The sequence below is a fragment of the Centruroides vittatus genome, unplaced genomic scaffold (genome assembly GCF_030686945.1).
Source record: "Centruroides vittatus isolate TY-2023 unplaced genomic scaffold, ASM3068694v2 contig_2892, whole genome shotgun sequence".
Taxonomy (NCBI): Eukaryota; Metazoa; Arthropoda; class Arachnida; order Scorpiones; family Buthidae; genus Centruroides; species Centruroides vittatus.
Window position 1 is genome coordinate 152532 of NW_027121840.1, and position 5575 is coordinate 158106.

A 5575-nucleotide genomic window follows, 5' to 3' on the forward strand; every position below is an offset into this window, starting at 1 on the left:
TATGCTCATCCGCCATGTTGGTCCTTAGAAACGCAGACGACTCTCATAGAAGTTCAATAAAAGCGGACAAAAAAATAATCATAAATTCAATTGTATTAAGATTTTGCAAGGTCGAAATGATAAACTTTGTCAAAAATTAATGCAACTACAGTTATAAAATACAGCTAAATTTAAAAACACATATAATTTAGTTCGAAAAAAAAAATTATACGCGGAAAAAAGTTAACGCAAGATCAATTGGAAAACCAAGAGCAATAGTAACTTAGCAAATTTGGCGTATGTAAAATGTATTTATAACAAATTAATTTTAATAAATATAAAATATAAATACGACTTTGTAAAGTCGTATTTATATTTTATATTTATTAAATGTGAATAACGCCGGCCATGTTCTGTATTTAATTTTTTTAAAATTTGAATTAATTTGTGATAAATAATAATAATAATAATAATAATAATAATAATAATAATAAACATATTGAAGATAATAATAATACAAACATATTGAAGAACACGACATTCTAACGGGACAACAAAAAGGTTGTTGTAGAAACCACAGGGGATGCAAAGAACAGTTACTCATAGATTCAGTCATTCTACGGCAAGCACACAGACAACACAGAAACATACACATGGCTTATATAGACTACAGAAAAGCATTCGACAGTGTTCCACACAGTTGGCTGCTACATATTCTACATATGTACAAAATACATCCATCACTCATTGCATTCTTTCAAAACACTATGCAGCACTGGAGAACAACACTACATCTCAGGGTTAGTAACACTTCCATACAAACAAAGCAAATTTTTATTAGGCGAGGAATTTTTCAAGGAGATTCCTTGAGTCCTCTCTGGTTCTGCCTAGCCCTGAATCCATTATCCAACATGTTAAACAACACGCAATATGGCTACAATATCAGACACGAAAAAACAACACAGTATACACTGTCACATCTCATGTACATGGATGACATAAAACTTTATGCATCCACACAAAAACAACTTCATCAACTCCTACAAATCACACATTCATACACCAAGGACATACAAATGGAATTTGGCCTAGATAAATGCAAAACAGTTCACATAGAAAAAGGAATCCTGAAGAAAGAAGATTTTGCACTTGGAAATGGAGACGTTATTGAATCCATGGAAGAGGGCGAGTTCTATAAGTATTTAGGATTCCAACAGGCCAAACTAACAGAACATACACAAATAAAACAAAGATTAATTAAAGAATACCAAAGTAGGTTAAATGCTATTCTCAGAACAGAGTTAAATGCAAAACACACAGTTAAAGCAATAAACACATATGTCATCCCAGTACTCACATATTCTTTTGGAGTTATACATTGGACTCACACAGATCTTGAGCAACTCCAAAGGAAAACAAGAACAACACTTACTAAGCATAAACAACATCATCCTAAATCCGCCACAGAAAGATTAACCCTTCCACGTAAAGATGGCAAACATGGCCTGATTGACATAGTTAACCTTCACTACAAACAAATACAGTCACTGCGAGAGTTTTTCTACAAAAAACAAGAAACATCACAATTACATAAAGCAGTAACTCTAGCAGACTCAAATAACACACCATTAAACTTACATTCACATCATATGGACACAACACAACATATAAAAAGCATAGACACCATTAAGCAATCGTGGGCTCAAAAGGCACTCCATGGCAGGCATCCTTACGACCTGGCCCAGGATTTTGTTGACAAAACTGCGTCAAACAGCTGGTTAGCTCGGGGATGTCTCTTTGGGGAGACGGAAGGATTCATGATTGCCATACAGGATCAGGTCATAAATACTAAAAACTACAGAAAACACATACTCAAAGATGCAACACTCACAAATGACACATGCAGAAAATGTCATATCATGCCAGAAACTATACAACACATCACTTTTGGTTGCAAGCTCTTGGCACAGAGATTATTTACACAGACATAATCAAGTAGCGAATATAATACTCCAAGAGCTTGCAAAGAAACACAAATTAGTAGACATCCACGAACCATACTACAAATACATTCCACAGACAGTATTGGAAAACGACACGCACAAAATGTACTACGACAGAGCCATAATCACAGATAAAACAATTTACCACAACAGACCAGACATCACACTCATTGACAAACACAATAAAATCACATACATTATAGACATATCCATTCCAAACACTCACAATATACAAAACGCATGTACTGAAAAAATTAGCAAGTACACAGAACTCGCCCAGGAAATAAGGCATCTGTGGAGGATGAATAGGGTGCTTATTGTACCTGTTGTTCTCTCCTCTACAGGTGTCATACCACACACACTACACAAAAGCCTGGGCACATTAGAATTGAATAGAAACACATACATCACACTACAGAAGGCCACTATATTGAATACATGTCATATTGTGAGAAAATTCCTGAATACAGACACACACACTGATACACTTCTTTAATTTCTGTTTTGGTTACTATGCCTTGACTTTGGTCCGGCATAGTACACAACCACCGGTGTTGACCGAGTATATCTCACTTAACCCAACATAATAATAATAATAATAATAATAAATATAATATAATATATTATATATATATATATATATATATAATTAATATTAATATTAATTATAATATATATATTATATATATATATATTATATATTAATAATAAATATTATTAATTATGTTATATTTATTAATTTTAATTAATTAATTTGAATCAGGGATCTATTCTAATTCGAGTCTCAAGAGTCAAGGGAAACACCAGGTCTTTGCTTTCAGTTTCTTTTATTTATTAAATACAGCCATATTGTCATATTGTGATTGTAATTATTTCATTTTTGTGTTGTTATATTTTTAACCCTACGAGTTTCTTGTGACCAGTTAGAATAAAAGAAAACAAAAACAAAATCAGATGCGAAGAAAACATTTATTTTGATGCACTTTTTGTGTATTAAATTTTATTAAATTTGTTTAGTCGCTGTATATATGTTTAATAGGTGGTTGTCTCTTTAATCCGAAAACATTCGGTAGACTAACTTACAGCTGAACAGGATTAAAACTTTTTTATTGGTTCTTCATCAAATGCATTTCGGACCAGTTTTATGAGTCCTGGTCCCTCATCAGTGCTACAGGAAATCAAAGGTTTTTTATTAACATGGGTGACGCGAGTACGTACATAATAAGATTTAAAAAATTCTTTAAAAAACGTTTTAACTAAATACATTTTTTATACCTTTTTCGTATACTCTTTATTAACAATACATTGCTTACTGGTATCTGTTTTCATATTCGTTTTTTAATTCCTATTTTCCCTTGTATTTACAGTAGTACTATAATTATAAAGTTTTCTTATATAAAATCTTTTACAAAGATCTGTGTAACTAATATAGAGTTCTCTAAAATTAAATACGTACTTACTATTTTTTCGGATGTACTTTAAACATTTTACAGCAAATTTTGGTCCTATAAATATGCACTTAAGGTTGTTCGTAAAGCATTGCGCTTTTTACAATACTAGAACGTTTTTGCAGTAGGGTGCCACACATAAAACTATTAGTCTGTTGCGCCCTCTATTACATAATACCACTGTTGGTCGATTTGCATTCCATTTGACAGATTCACTAAGTTACTATTATTGCTATGTTTTTTTATTTCTATGTGTTCTTTAAACTTACGTTTATATATATTTTTCTCGGAATGTAAAATTTTGGTGTTATTTTTTTCTATTTGGCAACTATTGTTTATTATGTGGTTAAACCAAGGGGAGGTGTTATGTTTCAACCTGATGGCAGCCATATGTTCATTGATCCGTGATTCCAATTTACGACCAGTTTCACCTATGTAATATTGTGGGTGTTGACAATTGCAGCTGATTTTATAAACGACTCCTGTTTTTTCCCATATATTATTATTATTTGGTTTTTTAACATTACAGATTTGTTGCGATATTTTGTTTGTTAACAAAGGGGCTAAAACAATATTTTCATTTTTTAGGGATTTAGAGCATTTTTCATAAATATGTTTAGATATATAAGGGAACGGTTTATGGTCGGTTTCCTTCTTGTATTTTATATTAAACCTGTGTTTGTAATATTGTGTTTGCCAGATATTTAATAAGTGCTTGGGGCTAAGTACGTAATTTAAGTAATTTAAGTAATTTAAGTAAGTACGTATTTAATTTTAGAAAACTCTATATTAGTTACACAGATCTTTGTAAAAGATTTTATATAAGAAAACTTTATAATTATAGTACTACTGTAAATACAAGGGAAAATAGGAATTAAAAAACGAATATGAAAACAGATACCAGTAAGCAATGTATTGTTAATAAAGAGTATACGAAAAAGGTATAAAAAATGTATTTAGTTAAAACGTTTTTTAAAGAATTTTTGTAAATCTTATTATGTACGTACTCGCGTCACCCATGTTAATAAAAAACCTTTGATTTCCTGTAGCACTGATGAGGGACCAGGACTCATAAAACTGGTCCGAAATGCATTTGATGAAGAACCAATAAAAAAGTTTTAAGCCTGTTCAGCTGTAAGTTAGTCTACCGAATGTTTTCGGATTAAAGAGACAACCACCTATTATTATTAAATTTTACTTTTTGGATTTTGTAATAGTGCTCTTTGCTGTTTCGTATGATCTTAGGTAACAAAATGATGTATTATTTTTTTCATCACCTCACAACATGAAGGTAACGTTGTCTTGCAGTATTTCGGGACAATACTTACAAATTCATTATCTGAATGATATTTTCCTTGGAGTAATTCAATTTGAATTTCTGCATAGGCAGCATCTGCTGCCTTCACATATCATATACTTTTATGCTGGGATATATTAACCCCCCCCCATATGATGTATATTCCAAAAGAAAACTATCTTGTCCCGCTTTAGTTAGATCATCTACATCTCCTGTCATTTCTGTTTGGCAGTCACTACAGATTTCATCAAAGAGTGGACACAACTACCTGCAATATAAGAAAGTGAATTCTCGTGAACAACATATCTGTTACCATTCATTTCAATGGCACTTTTTAGCCTCTTTGTCACGTTGTAATCAAAATGTGTGTATTGAGGTTCAGCTTGTCTTTCTTTTGGATCCAAAATGTTCAATAAACTGTGATCATTATCTTGTGCATATCCTGACTTCAAGTTTGGTTCATTTTCAAGAAACTGTGCAACAGACACCATACTTGATTTTGATTGCTATTTCCAAATAGTGTTGGGACAGCATCAGGTCTTAACTTTCTCTTCCCATCCACTCTGTATTATCTTCAAATTGCTCCTTGGTAAAATGGATCTACATTAAATTGACAATAAAATAAGGAATTAAAATGTCTTAACTAAAATTGGCTGATCTCATCGTTTGATAAAATTTATTATTTTTTTTCGAAGCTCATATACAGTACATGTGCGATAAATAGTTTCTGTATCAACCTACCTTATTTCCGCGATATTTTTAGAAAAATAATATCCAAGTAATTTTTACACGCAAAATATTCAAAAAACAATAAACTCAGGGTGAACGCAAAAATCAGTTTTGCAAGC

At 31.7% G+C, this 5575-nt stretch overlaps 1 long non-coding RNA gene across 1 annotated transcript; it reads left to right on the forward strand.

Moving 5' to 3' along the window:
- Window positions 1-4326: 4326 nt before the first annotated feature.
- On the forward strand, window positions 4327-4557 carry LOC136972298 (uncharacterized). Its single transcript, XR_010880312.1, has 2 exons — window positions 4327-4371; window positions 4480-4557. It is a non-coding gene; the product is annotated as an uncharacterized lncRNA (long non-coding RNA).
- The last annotated feature ends 1018 nt before the right edge of the window (window positions 4558-5575 follow it).